The 19,655-nt window shown below is 45.6% G+C and overlaps 1 long non-coding RNA gene across 2 annotated transcripts in view; it reads right to left on the bottom strand.

Moving 5' to 3' along the window:
- LOC101141537 (uncharacterized) overlaps nt 1-14,822 on the bottom strand; it is a 90,174-nt gene extending 75,352 nt beyond the window's left edge. The window contains exon 1 of one of the 2 annotated variants that reach the window (XR_008667921.2): nt 14,340-14,822. This is a non-coding gene — a long non-coding RNA (uncharacterized lncRNA). The remainder of the gene's footprint in view (nt 1-14,339) is intronic. The other variant, XR_010135000.1, reaches the window with a different exon arrangement.
- Between the last annotated feature and the right edge of the window lie 4,833 nt (nt 14,823-19,655).

Genomic DNA, 19,655 nt, shown 5'->3' with positions numbered 1-19,655 from the left:
CAAACAGGAAGTTACTTATCACTACGAGATTGTTTGATGCTGGCCAATACTCATGTCTCTAGAACACACCAAGGAGCATTCACTTTGGCAATAGTCATGCCCATCACAGCACCTGTCTTGGCCTAGGGTACCCCTGCTCTGGCCTGGTGACAGACCCCAGGACCTTTTGGACACCTGGGTGTAGACAGTGTGAGAAGGAGGTGATCTGTAGGCCTGGCCCCAGCGTGGGAAGCCACACCGTTCAGGGAGCTGAAGCAGCTGCCCTCTCCAGGGCCCCCATCCTCAGTCTGATGAGATAAGCCAGGAAGAGTCTGACAGGCCAGGCTGCTGGAGAGAAAGAGAGTCCCCCTCAACAGGGCCTGGGGCTACCCAGCTAGGGCCGCCTCTCACTCTGACTCCGCCTCTGCAGAGCATGTGGGTTCTCATGGCCTTATCTGCCAGATGGCTCCCGGAGGGGATGATTTATTAGGTGCAGAAAGCTCGCTGATAAATTTTACTGCAAGTCCCCGGCAGAAGACTGGGGGTAGCAACAGCCCGGCACAGGCAGCTCTAATGGAAAGTGCCGTCACCAAAGAGCAAAGCATTATTTATGACTGTCTGCAATGCCGTTCGGGGGAAATTCATCATCGCCTCCCTGCTCCTTGCACGCAGGGACAGCAGCACTGGGGGGGTGGCGGGGGGAGCACAGGACAGGTGGGGAACAGTCAGAGCTTCTCTGGGAATCTGCCAGTGGAGAGCAAGGCCATATTTTCCCTGGGTGACCCAACTCCCCTTGTCAAGTATCGATCTACAATTCCCTTTACCTCCCCTCTTTTCTCCCCTACACTATTCTCAACCCCCGCCCCACTTCCACCACCAAAACACAGAGAAGAGAGAAAAAGAATAATGTTTCGCTGTTCTGCATATGGAGTGCAGATTCCTGCATGTCAGCACGGGTGAGGGCAGTCCTGCCCAGAAGCAGAGATCTAGACCAAATGACCACCCAGTTCCCTTTAAGCTCCGAGCAAGAAAGGGGATGTTCTCCCATTTTGCAGTGGCTAAAGAAGGCAAAACAGTGACCCAGCTATGCTCTCCCGCAGTCAGAGGCAAGGAGCTCACGAGGCTGGAGTCCCAACTGGACCAAGAAGCGTGTTCCCTGCCCCTTCAGCTGGATGGAGACATTTGGAGGGATGCCCTGTCCTAGCCCACCTCACTCTCACCATGTCAACAGGTGAGGTCTTAATCCCTGTACTCCCTTGCAGCACATATAGAGTAGTCATGGATTGCTATCTGCCTTGCATTGGAATTATTTATGTCTAAGTCTGTCTTTATTATCAAATTAAGTGCTCCTTGAGGGCAGGGGCTGTATCTTACTACTCATTTTTATATTCATCTCAGCAGTAAGCAAAGCTACTGCATGCACATGGTAGCCTTGATAAATGCGTGATAATAAAATTACACTGACAGGCTTAGGACATTCTGGGGCTGTGGCCTCATGTGTTCGCAGTCATCTGTCACCATGCTGGTATTCACAGCAATTTAAAGGAGTTCATCCCCTCCCGCCTGTCAATCAGCATGGTATAATGGAAAGATCACTGGATTAAGAGTCAGGAGGAATGGGTTCTAGTGTTCAGTAACCCCAGATTTTTTTTAATACATAACATGGGCCAAGTCAGATTTTGCCACTAGCGCATGATTAAACGTGGGCAGCTCAGCTTACTCCTGTATGGGTTGGCGTTCTGCAGAGTAAAGGATGGTAAAATCTGCTCATTCTAACTCATAGGACTTCTATGGAAATATGCGTATGATGAGAAGCAGATCTGAGTTCTAGAAAGGGAGGGAACAGCTTGTATCAAATGGTTCTCTATGCCAAGAAATGTGCTAAAGGGCTCTGTGTGTGCCACCTCATTTAAATACCTTCACAATAATTCTGTTGGGGTAGATTTTATTATTATGCTTACAATATAAATTTGAAAATGGGGTGTCAACTGCTTCACTAACTGGCTGGGTATCCTTGAGTTGAGTCATTTTCCCTCTTGGGGCTTCTTATCTCAACTGTGCAATAAAGTTGTTGGACTAGATGCTTGATAAGGTCCCTTCAGGTTCAAATCCCTGTGAATCATCTAGTGATACTGTTGCCCAAGCAGCCCAGGCTGTTCTAGCCCATGGGAAGGGTGGGGTGTGATGGGTCACCAGCATTTCCAAAAGCAATGAGCTATGTATGAAGGGGTCTACTTAAGTTTTTGCTTGAAGATTTCACCCCAACAAGAAATATCAAAGAATGTAGTACTACAATCCACTACAACTGTCTCCCGAGAAGAAAAGAATGTAACAACCTCAGGCCAGAAAGGAGGCAGGCCAGAGGTCAGGGGACAGTAGGCATCTCAGGAGCCCGGTCTGGATTGCCCACCCTCTGACCATTCTGACCTGGTGAGGACATTGACAACAGTGCCACTGATGAGGCCCCATCGGTCTCTTTGCCAGCTCCCTGGCTAACGTTTTTTTCAAGAGTCATGACATATTAGGTCAAGTAAATAACTTTATGGCCTCTAGTCCAAAAGATTTGCATGGAAACGGAGGACTTCTAACTCACAGGACTTCTGTAGAAACATGAATATGGTGAGAAGAAGATCTGAGTTCTAGAAAGCGGGGAAACAGCTTGTATCAGATAGTTCTCCAAGAAATATGCTAAAGGGCTCTGTGTGTGCCGTCACACACACAGATCATTTTGTCTTGGGTAAAATGACTTGCTCAAGATAACAGAGTTACTGAGTGGCAGAGCTACCAAGAAACCAAACCTCCTGACTACTCATCAGAGTTCCTTCCTTTCTTTCTTTTGTTCTTTCTTTCTTTCTTCCTTTCTTTCTTTCTTTTTCTTTCTTCCTTTCTTTCTTTCATTCTTTTTTCAGACAAAGTCATGCTCAGTCATCCATGCTGGAGTGCAGTGGCACAATCTCAGCTCCCTGCAACCTCCGCCTTCTCTGTTCCAGCGATTCTCGTGCCTCAGCCTCCCAGGCACACCACCACACCTGGCTAATTTTTGTATTTTTCATAGAGATAGGGGTTTCACCATGTTGCCGAGGCTGGTCTCGAACTCCTGGCCTCAAGCAATCTGCCAAACTCGGCCTCCCAAAGTGCTGGGATTACAGGCATGAGCCACCCCATCTGGCCTAGCACTCTTTCATACACTGGACGATCATTCAGTCTAGTGGGCACCAGATGGGTCCTTTTCCATGTATACTTCCCAGAATCCACTCTACAGGAGGAGTGGCCAGGTTGTCCCATGGAAACATGTTCCGTGGAACGTGTGTTGCTCATACACGTGGAAAGCCACATGTGTAAGAACAACATTGGTTGTTTTGGGGGCTTTTTTAACAACAGGGTAAGGAAGAGGCTTTAACTTTTCCAAAATATAAATTTGAGGACTGAAATTAATCCTAACACAGTTTAACATACTTTATACATAAAAAAGTAGACAAATAATAGGCCTAGTGCTAAACTTGATGAAATTCTATCAAGTCAATGAGAACACCAGAATTTAACAGACCACTACTACTACATCTAGTAAGCATCCTTCTCAGTTATGTCTTGAAGTTTGCAACACTAATTATGGAGCTTGATTTTGGTCCCAGCAATGTCACTAAACAGCATATTTCTTGGAAACAGAATTTAGAATGTAGTAAATAAGAATAAACATTTTGGAGTCAGACAATTTTAAAGAATCACATCCATATCCTGTGTCTTTCAAGGAAAGTTACTTAAATTTTCTGAACCCAAATTTCCTCTTCTGGAAATAATGATCATTTCTTCATAGGATTATTTTAAAAACTGCTTTAGACAATGTATATCTTGTCCTAGTGAAGTGTCCAGTGCAGAATAGATGTACAATATATGATACTTATTATTATGACTCTAACTTTCCGAAAGTCAAGTGAACTCAAATATTGACCACATAACCAGTTCTATGGTTTGAATGTTTTTGTCCTCTCTCAAACTTACGTTGAAGCTTAGTCCCCAGTCCAGTACTATTGGAAGGTGGGGCCTAATGAGAAGTGCTTAGGTCATAAGGACTCCACCCTCATGAATGGATTCGTGCCACTATAAAAAGGGCTTGCAGGAGTGAGTTCACTTTCTTTTTCCCTTCTGCCATGTGAGGGCACAATGTTCAGCCCCACATGCCCTTCTACTGTCTGCCATATGAGGATGCAGCAAGAGAGGCCTCACCAGACACAAGATGCTGGTGTCATGATCTTGGACTTCCCAGACTCCGGAACTGTGAGAAATAAATCATATTTTTTATAAATTACCCAGCCTCAGGTATTCTGTTATAGCAGCACAAAATGAACGGAGACAACGAGAAATTTCAGGATAATTTATCTTCCTGGTCAACATAAACTACTTTTCTCTCTTCTTTAATTCTTAAAACCAAGCCCAAACAATATGGATGCAAGATAATTCAGACACATCCTAAAGATTGATCTCCATGAAGCATGACTTATGTTCATCCAAATGGCCAATCCCTTTGGAAATTGCAAACTCATTTCCAATACGCAAATGAATGCAGTTTTTCAGTACCTGGAACACCATGGAATGTAAGGTAGCTCAGCCATGGGAAATGAATATGGCATTTTTGGCCAACCATCCAAAGACGTAAACAAGGGCTGAAATATTTCTGTCATTTAAGTCTCTGGTTCCCAAACATAGGTTATTGGCTGGTCTCAGGAATAGTGCAGAAGAATTACTTAAGATGTTTGGTAAATATGGTGTTTCCAAGCTCCAAGACCAGAAATTCTGATTTAGTCTAAAATGGGGCCCAGGAATCCGCATTTTAAACAAGTGAGCAATTCAGATGTACATCCAGGTTGAGAACTGTTGATCTAAGCCAATGATTATATTTCTGTGTGTATTTTATATTTCTTCACATATCTCCTGCCTCTTTCAACCTCATATTTATACTATTAAATCACAGGGAGGACAGGAGAGTGAGAACATCTTTATATTAGTCTTAGAGCCCCCTCAGCAACTTCCATTTATATTTAGAGATTCTCAAGGTGCTAGATGATACAAAATTTCTCCCTGCTTTAAGTCTTTGTATTTCATGAGAAAGCTACTTGGTATTTCAGACAGTAGTAAAGTTTTAAGACTTTAAACAGAAAATGGCAAAGAGGCTTCATCTGGTATAATACAACTGGCTGAATAGCAGGGACTGCCTGGAATATCTCAGGGCACTCTGTCTGACAAGAGGCCCAGCTCAGGGGGAAAGCATGCTGGATTCAATTAGTGATGTCTGGCATGGGCAAGGACAAAGTCAGGAAAACATCACTTCCTTCCAGCTCCACTTCAAAGCACATTACCTTCAAAAGAGGAAGAGTATGAAAACTAATTTTTAAATGATATTTACATTTAAGGTTTCCAATCATCCTTGAGTTGAGCACTTCTTTTCCATTCTTATAATTTTTCTAGCTAAACTGAATGTGCATTTCAGAATCTGTATACTCTTGGTCCAGAGAAAGTAGGCAACAATGTGCAATGAGACCAGAAACCTCTAAGAGGTGCTGGGCCCTTTGGACAAGTAAACACCAAGCAGCACTTCCATCCTCCCACCCCAGAATGCTTTGCAGGAAGCTGGCTTTTGTAGTTTATCTGTGTATGTGTTAACAAGGATGGACTTCAATGTGAATAAAGGAACCTTTCCCCTCTCGCTGCCTTGCCTTGAACTATTTCTTCTATCTTAAATGCCTTCCCCATCCTCTAATGTGTTTTTATTGCAACTATACCAATCATCTAAGGTCCAAATCAAGACCTAGCTATCTCCTAACAAAGATTTGATGAAATCTCTTTTCCAGTTGGAAGTATTCTCCCATCGTATTTAGGGACTTTATAAAAGCACCCCGACCATCTGCCTTGTTATCTTAGTTAATTATATGTTTGTCTACCTCTCCTCCTAGATGGTGAGCCCCATTGAGTAGAGATAGGGACACAGTCATATTCATTGTGATAGCCTCACAGTGCTCAGTGTGGTGAGTTGCCCTTGTTAGCACTCAATTGAATTGAACTCAAAAGGCAGCTAGACTTTGTTTTGTTTCATAAAACTATAAAGGAAAATAAGGTATGGGTGAATTGTGCAAGGGAAAGTCTTCTTTGTGTTGTGTGTTCTTCCTGATGTGTCTGTGTGCAGGGAAGCCTGCATGAGGAAATGCCCTAACTATTCACCCTCCAAGACTTTCCCTCTGCTTCTTGGGATAATGCAAAAGGAACACCGGCATTGGACTGCCCCTAGCTGAGGGCATGTTCAAGGAGATTTGGTTCCTCAGAAGACTTTACCAATCTGTAGAGTGCACAGACTCTACTGCAAAAGATAACTTGCAGGGATTAGCAAAGTAGCTAATGACACACTTTCCCAAGACAGTGCTAGCCTGGAGATGTGGTCAGCAGAGCAGCCAGGGGGCTGTTTAGGGACATGAGGATAGGGAGATTAAAACTTCAGACTAAGGAAAGACAATGGAGGTAGCATGAGGCATATTAAAGGGAAACAGAACTCCAAGGGTTCTGGGGGAAATGAAGAGCTGGGCAAGGGGAGGGCAGAACCCCATCTCAGGTCCAAGCAGCAGTTGGTTCACCACCATCCCATCTTCAGTTTGGGCAATGGAATGGAAGTGGAGTGATATGGTTTGGCTGTGTTCCCACCCAAAGACTTGGAATCAACCCAAATGTCCATCAATGATAGACTGGATTAAGAAAATGTGGCACATATACACCATGGAATACTATGCAGCCATAAAAAAAGATGAGTTCATGTCCTTTGTAGGGACATGCATGAAGCTGGAAACTATCATTCTCAGCAAACTATCGCAAGGACAAAAAACCAAACACCTCATGTTCTCACTCATAGGTGGGAATTGAACAATGAGAACACTTGGACACAGGAAGGGAAACATCACACACTGGGGCCTGTTGTGGGGTGGGGGGAGGGGGGAGAGATAGCATTAGGAGATATACCTAATGTAATGACAAGTTAATGGGTGCAGCACACCAACATGGCGCATGTATACATATGCAACAAACCTGCACGTTGTGCACATGTACCCTAGAACTTAAAGTATAATAAAAAAATTAAAATTTAAAAAAAGAAACCCAATTTATTACTGTAAGGTAATAAACTTCCAAAATGGAAGTTCCATATATTAAATTCAATACTACAGTGCTCTTCTGTGGCTGTAGGGTGTGAATTTGGGTTTCTGATGCTTCTCCCTTAGTCTCCTCTCCCATTTTTTAACCAAATTAAATCAGTTGCCCTCAATTCTTTGTAATTATTGCATTTGCACTGATCTTTTTTTAGTAAGATGTCTTTATTGTAATGAAAATAAAGTATTATTCTTACAACTTTTGGAATTGAAAATATATATATATACTAATTATGAGTCACTAGCTTTTCCTCAATACAGTATACGTAAGAAAATACATGATTTCTGACAAGACAATGACTAAAAAGATAAACCTATCCAAATCGTGTTATTTTCCCTCTTAGTTCTCAAAGCCATACTGGACAGAGAGTTTAGGTTTTACCAGAATAGAAAAATTAAATGAAGAAATTGAATGAACGTCTGTTGCATAACTATGTCCCATCCATTATGCCGGGCACATTTATATAGGTTATCCCATTTAGTCCTCACAAAATCCCAGAAAGGAGGATCAATTTCCCTTCTGTTCTAAAGGAGGAAATGAAGCTTCAGATGTTAAGAGACTGGCCCAAGAAGCAAATCTAACAAGTGGTAGAACCGGGATTTGAACTAGATCTTCTGATTCCCAGCCAGCATCTTTGCACTCTTTCATGGTGCCACTCTCTTGTAGGAATTTTGGCCTCTTGGGACCAAGGCAAGACAAAAGGGCAAGTCGGGGGCCAGTTAGTCAGGGTGATTTCCAAGAGCTATTCCCCTGTTCCACTGGCGGTGTCCTCTGGTCTACCCTGAGCCAAGCCTTTTAAGGGCTCCAGCCTCTGGGTGGCTGTAACTTACCCTGGAGCAATCTCCCTCTGCCTTATATTGACAGAGGGGAATATATAGAAGAGGGGGACGGAGGGCTTCCTCCTGGCCACACCCCAAAGGAGGATTTACTTACAGAGGCACAGAGAGGAGAGGTCTCCACTCAGTGTTGTTCTAATGGGGCCCCCTCCCTTCCTTACAAGGATGCTATGAGGACAAATGAAGTAATATACCTGAAGTGTTCTGAGAGCTTCCTAAGTGCTACATAAATATAACAATGGAGTTGCTGATGCTGATCACAATAATAACTACAGTGATGATGAGCCTATACCCACAGTCATTATTTAAGGGAATATTTCAAATGAGAAAACCCCACCAAAATCAATCCACTGAAGTTTATTTAGAAGAGAGGCTGCTAATAAAAATGTTATGGGAATGTGAGCTCTTGGGAAATAATGATGATTTTCTTCTATTAAAAGACTCATCAGATCAATTTCCAAAGTACAGCTCAGTTATTTGTGGGTCCTTTGCTGCTCCGCAGAAGAAGTTCTCGTTTAAAGAGAAAGAGGAAGCTGCTCTCACTGAAGCTCCAGAGTTTGGAGATACAACTGGCCTGTGTTTCTAGAGCCACTGCCAGCTATGCCCATTTACAGAGGAGCCTGCACCAGCAAAGCATCTGTTTTTGATTTTCTTCTTTCTTCTCTCATCTCCCATCCCCATCAGCAGCTGCTAAATAGCTTGAGTTTAGAGTCATTACTAATGGAACAATAATGGGCTGGTGCTGTCTTTTTCACAGCTGGGTAAGGTTACACTCCAAAGATAAATCTACCCACGTATGAAAACCCAGCATGGAGTGAACATGGAGTTACCCATTGCAGCAGCTGTCCGCTCCCACACAGTATGGGTCTGATCCCTGCTTGCTTGCATTACCCTGTTTAGAGACATAAGGATGGAGAGATTAAAACTTCAGACTAAGGAAAGACAATGGAGGTAGCATGAGGCATATTAAAGGGAAACAGAACTCCAAGGGTTCTGAGGGAAATGAAGAACTGGGCAAGGGGAGGGCAGAATCCCATCTCAGGCCCAAGCAGCAGTTGGTTCACCACCATCCCATCTTCAGTTTGGGCAATGGAATGGAAGTGGAGTGACATGGTTGTGCTGTGTCCCCACCCAAATCTCATCTTGAATTGTAGCTCCCATAATTCCCAGGTGTTGTGGGTGGGACCTCATGGGAAATAATTGAATCATGGGGACAGTCCCCCCATACTGTTCTCATGGTAGTGAATAAATCTCACAAGATCTGATTATTTTATAAGGGATTTCCCCTTTGGCTTGGCTCTCATTCTCTGTTGTCTGCCGCCATATAAGATGTGCCTTTCACCTTCTGCCATGATTGTGTGTCCTCCCCAGCCATGTGGAACTGTGAGTCCATTAAACCTCTTTTTCTTTATGAATTACTCAGCAGTGTGAAAACGGGCTAATACATGAGAGAAGACTATTCTAATGCCATTTCAATCCTGGACTTCTGAATCCCCCTGACCATGAGGCATCACCAGGAGAGAAAAAGATAACCATCAGGAGCATTTTGGAACTCAGTGATGAGTCTTGCTTCTGATTCCTTGCAAATGTCTCCAAAAAACACCATGATGAAGTGGGCTACAGGATAGGTGAGAGCTGAGATCAGCTGCAGAAGGAAACTCGCCACCATTATTTTCCTTCAAAGATGGAATTCGCCACTGAAAAAAGCTAGATAAGGAAGCCACATGGAGTGATGCTAGGCTATTTGTATTGTAGTGCCCACACTCTGGGGTTTACACAGTTGTGGGCTAAGGTGACCCAGCTTGGCCCTGGAATAAACACAAGGCAGTTTCCTGCTCACAGGTGAGGCCAAACCATGACAGGCAGACCTGGATCTTCACCAAGGCTCTGTGCACCTTGAATGTGCCATCTCCTGGTATTTGCAGCAAGAAAGGGAGAATTTTCAGGACATCTCTCGTTAGTTATCACCCTGACTCAATTCAAAAATTAGTGAAAAATGGTTGCCATTTTATTGATTCTCAGAAAGCAAAGAGACCTGCCCAGTAACACCTCCTGCTCTTCTAAATTCAGCGTTCCAAGGTGGATTCAGTGCAGAACTGGATTTTTTCCCTTCAACTGAGCAAGCTAAGAAATATACATATACCATTATGTGTTTCCTGATGGTAATTTAAAACTTTTTTTATATTAAAATACAGATGTGTGATGATACAGCATATAAAACATGGAAGAATTTTTAGCATTAAACACTAAACTTCAAACATTTAACGCCTACACTGAGATGTTTCAGGCCAGGGAATCCCTGGGGACTAGTGTCTACCCCCTCTGCCCTCACTTTAGTGAAAAGGTTTCGGAAGCACTGTGCTGAGTTGAGTTCCCTGCTGCTCGTCCACTCTCTAGCTAAGGGATTCAATTTCATTATCTGTAGATGAAGCTGTAAAATCTTTAAAGTGTGGACATATTCTGTGGAGATTTGGTTCTGGAGCTTTTTCCCCAGAAGCCTTCAAGGACAGAGGAGGCACACTTCATTTAGAATGATTGAACCATGGTCTGTATATCGCAGGAGGAAAAAAAAAAAAAAAAAAAACCTGATTTCCAAAAGGCTCTTAACCTTGTTAATTCACAATGTTTCCCTTGCCCTATGCAAGACTTTCTCTACCTAGAAGGGCGCAATGATCGGTAGGTCCATCCCCTTCCCTTTTCCCTGTTCTCTTCATCTAAATGATGCTTTTCACTTCCACTCTCATCCCGTCTTAACAAGATATTAGGATTTCCTTCCCGAAGAAAATGAGGCCACTGTCTCTCCAGCTTCATTGTCACAGAAACCAAGCTCTTTACAAAGGCATCCACATGCAGGCACTACCACCCTCATCTTGCCAGTGGGGACCCTGCCACCTTACTCTATGCTCCAAGTCCCCAAACTAGTGAATCCAGATGTCCAAGTCTGTCATGGAGTCAGAAAGACAGGGAGCCACTGGCCTGGAACTGGAACCTGATAACCAAAGAGAATCCTCCCATCCCCAATCCAGGCAGAATACAAGATGCCTGCATTGGGCAAATGCTGCTCACACTCGAAATATTTTGGAATGACTGTGGGAGGGGCCTTGTATTTCCTTAGCACTTGGGACTTTCCTAAATGCAGTGGCTAGTCTAAAATCATGTGCCTGGCTCTGCACGGTGGCACATGTTGATAATCCTAGCAGTTTGGCAGGCCGAGGCAGCAGGATCACTTGAGATCAGGTGTTGGAGACCAGTCTAGAAACATAGCAAGACCCCCATCTCTACAAAAAAATATGAAAAATTAGCTGGGTGTGGTGCCTTGTACCTGTAGTTCCAGCTACTTGGGAGGCTGAAGTGGAAAGACGGCTTGAGCCCAGGAGTTCAAGCTTGCGGTGATCATGCCACTGTGCTCCAGCCTGGGCAACAGAGCAAGACCCTGTCTCAACAAATAAATTATATATATATATATATATGTGTGTGTCCCCAAAACCACTTCATCTCTACTTATTCAAGCCTATACCAGAGTGACCATTTGTTTAGCTAAGGGGAGTTTGGGTTTGCAGAGCAGAACATGACCTAAGTGCCATCCCTGGCTGGTGTTCAGCCCATCAGACTTTCACTGGGATTCTGATCTCATTCTGAGCTGGCCAAGTCATTCTCAAAAGAAATGGGGACTTCTCACTTCTCTTTGACCCAACATCCTGGACTCAGAAACAATTTTGAACAAAAGAGAGGGAAGCTTTAAAAAGAAGCTTCAATAATGTTGGCATCCAGTGCAAATTGCCGTGTAGATGGCTTGTGCAAAGGGAATGCAATCTCATTTCCAACACTCTCAGATTAACACTGCTATGATTTATTCCTGAGCCCTAATATTATGTGTGAGGTGCTAAAGCATTTCGGTTGGGTGTCACATCCTGTCACTAGAAAGCTTAACTATTTTCAGGATAGTTCTTGAACCACAGACATGACTGTACTCAACCTTGCCCACAAAGTATGTATCCATACAATTCCATTGTCCTCAAGACAATGGAAAGAAAACATAAGATAAAGTTTTTTTAAAAACTTTTATTCACTCATTTATTTAAAAATTCTCGCTGAGCTTATATTATCTGCAGACACTCGGCCTAAGATCTTTGGTCCCAGTGTGGGTCAGCAGAATGACCAGTAAAATATGCATTTCTTATGTGCGACTTCAACTGCATTTTTGTTGTTGTTGTTTTTGAGACAGGGTTTCACTCTGTCACCCAGGCTGGAGTGTCGTGGCATGATCTCAGCTCACTGCAACCTCTGCCTCCTAGGTCCAACTGATTCTCTCCCACCTCAGCCTCCCAAGTAGCTGGGACTACAGGCACACATGACCACGCCCAGCTAATTTTTGTATTTTTAGTAGAGACAGGGCTTTGCCATGTTGGCCAGGCTGGTCTTGAACTCCTGACCTCAAGTAAGCCGCCCACCTCGGCCTCCCAAAATGCTGGGATTATAGGCATGAGCCACAGCGCCTGGCCGACACTTCAGTTGAAGATGCACTGGGGCAATACACTGGAGTGACACCTTTGTTTCCTCCATCACTTTCACCATCTCCATCACCCCACCCCCATTAAACTAGACCTTACCCTTTACTCCCAGGGAAAGGACAACAGAATAGGAATGCTGACAAAAACAAACAAGAATTCTTCATTTTCCAGTTTCCAGGAGCAGCCCCTGCAATATAAGACTTCTCTGAAATACTTTTGACTTGACTGAATGCATCCCTCCAAGGTCTCGCTCTGTCACCCAGGTTGAAATGCAGTGGTGCGATCATAGCTCACTGTAACCTCAAACTCCTGGGCTCAAGCGATCCTCCCATCTCAGCCTCCCAAGTGTCTGGGATCACAGATGCGCGCCACCATACCTGGCTAATTTTCTACTTTTTTGTAGAGACAGGGTCTTGCTATGTTGCCCAGGCCAGTCTCAAACTCCTGGGCTCAAGCGAGCCTCTTGCCTCTCCACTGATTTTAGAAGGCAACACCTCACTGAGATGGGACCTCACTGTATCTCCAGAAAGAGTTACTGTCTATAAACTACCCCAGGCTGAAAATGTAAGTGCAGAACCCCTACCTTCCCACTGGTACGCACTACCCTTGTCCTCCTAAATGTGGCAAGGAGACCACATGGGAGCCTCTCCACTCACTTCCTTAAACACAACCAGTAGAAGTCATTTTAAATGTTTAGCACCTAATCCTAGTCACACCTATAGTTAGGATAATGATTGCCTTTAGATGCAGTGGTTCCTCGGCAAGGCAGCTGTTCCCTTTCCATGAGCCCCCTTTCCCAATGAAAGAAATTTTCACCCTTCTGGCTGGAGGGTCTCAGATTCAAGCTTTTTAACCCTCTCCCCCAAACGCTATTACCCATAAGAATAGTAATCACATCACCCACAAAGTGTCTAGGAGATACTTTAGGACCCAAGAAGCTTCTGTTTCTAGGTGGTAAATCTATTTACTTTCAGCTAAGAGTCAGGTCACTCCCATATCTTCCATATACGCTGTCAGGGTATGGGGTATCTTAGACCTCAGTCTTCCCCTCTGCCAAATGGGTCGTGCAGCATAAATGGTATCCACGAGGAGACCCAGAGAGGCTAATCACAGTCTCAGAGAAGTGACCGGATGCCAGAAGTGATGATGTGCTTTAGCGATCATTAAACAGAAGGGAGCCCCAGAGAGGGGAAGGAACTCCCCCAAGTCACAGGCAGATCAGAACATAACCTAAGTGCCATCCCTGGCTGGTGTTCAGTCCATTCAGACTTTCACTGGGATTCTGATCTCATTCTGAGCTGGCCAAGTCATTCTCGAAAGAAGTGGGGACTTCTCACTTCTCTTTGACCCAACATCCTGGACTCAGAAACAATTTTGAATAAAAGAGAGGGAAGCTCCTAGTTCTGCCCTGACGGAACTAGGAGCCCCGTCCCACCCCCTCCCGCAGTTACTAGATTCCCTGACCAGGGCTCTTTCCCCGACACAAAAACTCTTCAATACACAAATGCCTTCTAGTCCCATCAGGACCTGGGGATGAGAGTCCAGGGAGCCAGCACCGTCTTGCCCCGTGCGGGGAGAGGGGTGGTGACACTTTCAGTCCGCGGCCCGTAGCCACTGGGGAGGCCCGGCTCCAGCACGCCCCTCCGTCCCCTGCCTGGGTAGAGGCTTCCACTCCGCGTGTGTAACTCAGAGCCACATGACACTGAAATGCTAAGTGAAGAGCAATTAACTTTTGCTTCTGAAAACCCACTTTAGCTTTCCATAACTCTTCGGGGGCCATTTCAGCTCAGCCAAACCTCCCGCACATTCTCCCTAAGCAATAAATTACCTTCCTGGCTTTAATTAGCTGCTGGCGCGCAAGCGGGGCTGGGTGCTGACGTGCTGCTTTCCCACAGGTCCCATTCTGTCACACAGACTCCAGGAGAAGGCGGCGGCGGGGGGCGGGGGGCGCTGGGCCCCCTCTGCGAGACCAGGCCTGTAGCAGACGCCTCACCTGCCCGCGGTGTGAGGGAGGAAGCCTGAAAGTCCAAGCCTCATGGAGGTTAAAGTCTAATGTAGACCAAGTCCAAGTTCGATGGAGAGCCTTAGACTCCCCCTTTAGGCTTCTTGACCCCTTAGCGATGTGCCCTCAGACCCATGTTCCCTCTCTCCAGCCTTCTCTTCCTTCAGTCGGCCCCCAAAACACACACGCATGCAGACACACCAGCCCTCAGATACCCGAGCTCTTCATCTCCCTCATTCTTGCTAGGGGAGAAATTACTGACAGAGCTTAACATATAAACCCTCCCAGGAGACTTTGCTGTATAATTGTGAGCTAAGCTTGAGTCAGAATGAATAAATCTCTAAGTACGGGGTTTAGTCACATCTGTGGGCCGAAATGTATTGGCTGGGGAAGAAAGAAGTAAAACAGCACCTTCAGAATCCCAGACACCATTCTAAGCCCAAGATTAAGATTTGGGGTGCAGCCAACCCTATCTCTAACTAGAAATGGGTCCCTCAGCAAGTCCCCTCCCTTCTTCAGTCCAGGTGCCCATGAGAAAGCTGTGACGGGTGAACCCAAGTGCCTCAGGGCCCTGCCGTACTGTGATTCCGGAGGTCGGGCATGTGCACACAAGAGTGTGAGTGTGAGCGTGTGTGGGGGTTGGTGTATGAATGTGTGTGTCAGAGTGTGAGTGTGTGTGTGACTGTGAGTGTATGTGTGTGTCAGTGTGGGTGTGTGAATGTGTGTGTCAGAGAGTGTGAGCATATGTGTCAGAGTGTGAGTGTGTCCAAGAGTGTGTGACTGTGTGTGTGCAGTTGTGTGAGTGTGAGTGTGTGTGAGACTGTACGTGTGTGAGTGTGTGGGTGGGCATGTGAATATGTATGTGTGTGTGTGAGTGTGTTAGGATATGTGAGTGTGAGCTTGTGTGTGTGTGAGTGTGTCAGAGTGTGTGTGGTGTGAGTGTGACAGTGTCAGTGTGTGTGTGAAACTGTGTGTGTACGTGTGAGTGTGTGTGAGTGTGTATAGGGGAGTGAGCAGGAAAGACGCATCCTGAAGCAGAACTTAGTGCATCCCTCCTGCTTTCTTCTAGAGACTGCAGCATCTGGGCTGAGGGGGCAGCACTCCTGGGGGCCTGATTTCCAGGGGGCGGCCAGGCCAGCAGGAGCACTACCCGTGACAGCCGGCAGCCACGGCACCCACACTCCTCAACCCGGAGGCTCTCCCTGACCAGGAAGGGCCTGGGAGAAGTAAGCCTCTTTTTTGGTCTGCTACAGACATTTATGCTAATGGTGCTTCTCCTCCGGGCCTAGCTTTCACCTCCTCTGACAGGTAACGAACTCCCCAAGTCCAATTACAGGCCACCTCTTCCATCCTTCTTTTCTCAAGAAAAAAAAAAATTGAAAATAAAAAGTCCAAACACAGAAGGCCCACAGCCAGGCCCTGCATGTCAGGCCAGTGACAGGCAGGCTGGGCACAGCCTCCCTCTGATTAAGAGGATGAGCACCAAGCAGGCCTAGGAGCCCCAGCAAGTCCTCACTGCAACTTCTCTCTACACCTCTCAATGAACAGGCAGCTTGTCAGGAACAAGGAGACGCCGGGCAGGCAGTGGGGCAAGATTGCAGGCAGGTACCCAGGCTGTCACCACCGCCAGACAGGGCCCGTGTCACCCCACCCTGCCTGCCAGCGCCTGCCCCTGCTGTCTACATCTTCCCCAGCCTTTCACACACCCCACATGGTGACAAGTGAGCACTTCCATCAGCCAAAGAGAGTGCAAGGACTGGGTGGCTTGTGCAACTTCCCTTCACCCTGCCCTGGAGTGGTCTGGTGCTAGAGGTGACCTGGAGTCCACCTTCCTCATCCCGTCTTCCCAAAATCAGTGATGCCCTCAAGAGATTTGTGGCAGGCAGACCCGGAGAGTCGCAGGGGCCTCCTAAATGGCCTGTGAGACAAACTGAGTTTTGGCTGGTACTTTGGGAATCATAGAAAATAAGCAACAGAGGCCTGCTCAGGTGCAGAAATTGACCAGGCTCTTTGAGTCAAATCACCCTGGCGCTCCTTGGACCAATTAACCACACACCTGCTCCTCCCTGCAGAGATTCTAGGCACCAGCGGAGATTCTAGGAGGGCCTCACGATTCCGCTCCCACCCCAGCATGATCCCATGCATTGAGATGTCTCACTCCAGGCCCCACAGGTAAGGCCCTTGGTGTCCTCCTGTAGGCTTGGCCTCCCTCAATCACAGGGACCAGGCTTACTCAGCCACGCCTCCCACAAAAGCCCAAGCCTTGCATGACTGAGTTGATCTCCATAACCACTCCCTACTCGGTGATCTCAGTTAGAAAGCCTCTCCTTGCCAGTTTTCCTGGGAAATGCCCCACCTGTCACTGACTCCCTGTCTGTCTCAATAGGTGAGTGGTACTGGCTTTGAGACCTCCCACAGGTGGAGAACCCACACACACCACACACAATTCCATGCCTTTTCCAGACCAGATGATGCCTTCTACACAGACAGCCATGTGAATTTTGCCTCTTGGAGTGGGGTAATGTTGTAGCCCCAACTCTTGCCTGACAACCAGGATTAAATTAATACTTATGTGCAACTACTGTGTACTCGGTACCTTTGGAAAAATGCCCCTTATCTTCTCCTGAGATTGGTCTAGGAGACCTACTCTCCTTGGCATAGATTTGTGGCTTTGGCCATATCCAAAGAAGGCTAGGTAGAAGCCTATGTGTCCATCCCAGAGAGAAGTAAATCATCTGGGATGCCTTAAACTCAATGTGAGGTGGGAAGCGAGAAAGTGGACCACATTGACAAAGGCTGAAGGGTGAAGAATGATAGGTGAGGCAGGTTCCATAACTCCTAAAGGGAAGGGACTGCCTTGGTGGTCTTCCTGTTCCTCAAAAAAGTATTTGCTGAATGAAGGAGACACAGGAATCAGGTTATATGGTGGCTCTCCTCACGTCTTCAGCACCAGAAAGACTTATTATGTGTCCTCTTTAGGGATCAATTCAACCCTCATCACCCCTAATGATTGCCCCCTAAGGAAAGAAGGCCACGAAGAAGAAAGATGCTGGGGAAATGAGATCAAGAATAAAGGATGGTGAGAGAACGCACTTGGGCCAAATCAAGAAACATGTTACTCCTCTCCACCTTACACCAGGAACTCTGGCCTGCTCAGCAATAGCCAAGCAGCTCTAGGAAGCCATCATGTGTTTCATAAATTGCAAAATTGGTACTAGAAAGAAGGAGAGAGGGAGGAAGAGAAGGAGAGTGAGAAAAATGATCTGCTCCCAGCTACTCGCTAAGCTACAGAAGAACTCACAAATATATAACCTTTCATTTGCAATGTGGTAGCATCCCCCCTTGGAAAGGGGAATATAAAGTTATGGAGATGTAGATAAACAGAAACTAAATGCCAGCTCCCATCCATGACAAGGAAGAACATATATCAAATTCATTAATTATGATCCAGTTTGTGCTTGCACTGTGAAAGATAATCATTTACCATCAAAGAGATGCCCTTCCCTTATTAAAGCCGCTGAGACTCTCAGGAAGAGCTCAAGGGTTTGAAATTCTGTATTTGAATTTCACACATGCTCTTTACTGCTGGGACCAAAACTCAATCAACACTTGATAGTGCTGACACTAACATTCAAGCCACAGGGGTCTTCACTCCTTTACAACAGACCTACAGATTGTGTCTGGCTAATACATTTGCTAATTTGTTCTCCTCTGGATTCGTGTGTGTGTGTGTGTGTGTGTGTGTGTGTATGCACGCATGTAACATATGCAAAAGCCTATATCTTTTTTCAAATGGAGTTGAGGTAGGAGTAAAAGAACCGAGGCCAAGTTAGAGAAGGGAACAACTAACCTCATCTCTCACATGCCCAAGGCCTGAGAGGAACCCAGCCGCCCAGTAGTGGAATCCATGTCTTCGCTTTCATCTCAAAGCCAAACCAACGTGAACAGGTTGCTTAGAGACCAGGCTCCTCTTTCAACTCTGGGCCTGAGCCTTTGGTCCATGCCCAGACAGGGCTTGAGTTAGAAGCTGGAGCTCAGAGGTTATTGCTCTTTCCTTCACAAGTTCTTTGGCAGTACCTTAATTCTGATTTGCCTTTTCCAAGCCTGTTTCTTGCTCTAGGATTCAGGCCGATCCAGAGAAAGTCATTGGGTTTCCTGACTCATGACACTAAGTGCTCAATGAAAGCAAATTAAATGGTATTGATGCCATAGATGGACTGCAATGGACTGGAACAGATGGAATATAGTTTAGAAAGACCCTACTGCCAGCCAAAGAGACCTTTCCTTTCCTCAAGCTTCCCACTGAAAGCGTAGAGATTTCCACAGCGTCTATAGCATACTATAGCATACAGCACACATAGCCTAACATACACTATAGCATATAACATAGTCTATAGCATATAGCACATGTAACATAGCACATACTATGGCATACAAATAGTCTATAGCATATAGCATACATAGCCTAACATATATTAGGTTGGTGCAAAAGCAATTGCAGTTTTTGCCATTGAAAGTAATGGCAGAATATAATATAGCATATGCTATATTACACATACTATATTGCTGTAGACCATGCTATATGGTATAGTATATGCTATGCTATGTATGCCAAATGCTATCGGCCATGCTATATGCCATAGTAATGGCAAAAACCGCAGTTACTTTTACATCAACCTAATACTATAGAATATAACATAGTCTATAGCATGTAGCACATGCAGCATAGCATATAGTATAGCATATAGCATGGTCTATAGCTGGTAAGGTTTGGCTGTGTCCCCACCCAAATCTCATCTTGAATTGTAGTTCCCATAATCCCCACATGTCATGGGAGGGACCCAGTGGGAGGTAATTGAATCGTGGAGGCAGTTTCCCCCATGCTGTTCTCATGTTAGTGAGTAAGTTCTCATGAGAACTGATGGTTTTATAAGTGTCTGGCATTTCCCCCGCTGGCACTCATTCTCTCCCCTGCCACCCTGTGAAGAGGTGCCTTCTACCATGATTGTAAGTTCCCTGAGGTCTCCCCAGGCATGCAGAGCTGTGAGTCAATTAAACCTCTTTCTTTTATAAATTACCTAGTCCCAGGCAGTTCTTTATAGCAGCATGAGAATGGACTATAGCATATAGCACACGTAGCAT

Source organism: Gorilla gorilla, chromosome 7, assembly GCF_029281585.2.
Source record: "Gorilla gorilla gorilla isolate KB3781 chromosome 7, NHGRI_mGorGor1-v2.1_pri, whole genome shotgun sequence".
Taxonomy (NCBI): domain Eukaryota; kingdom Metazoa; phylum Chordata; class Mammalia; order Primates; family Hominidae; genus Gorilla; species Gorilla gorilla.
Note: the sequence above shows the minus strand (reverse complement) of the source record. Positions and strands in the feature narration are given on the sequence as shown.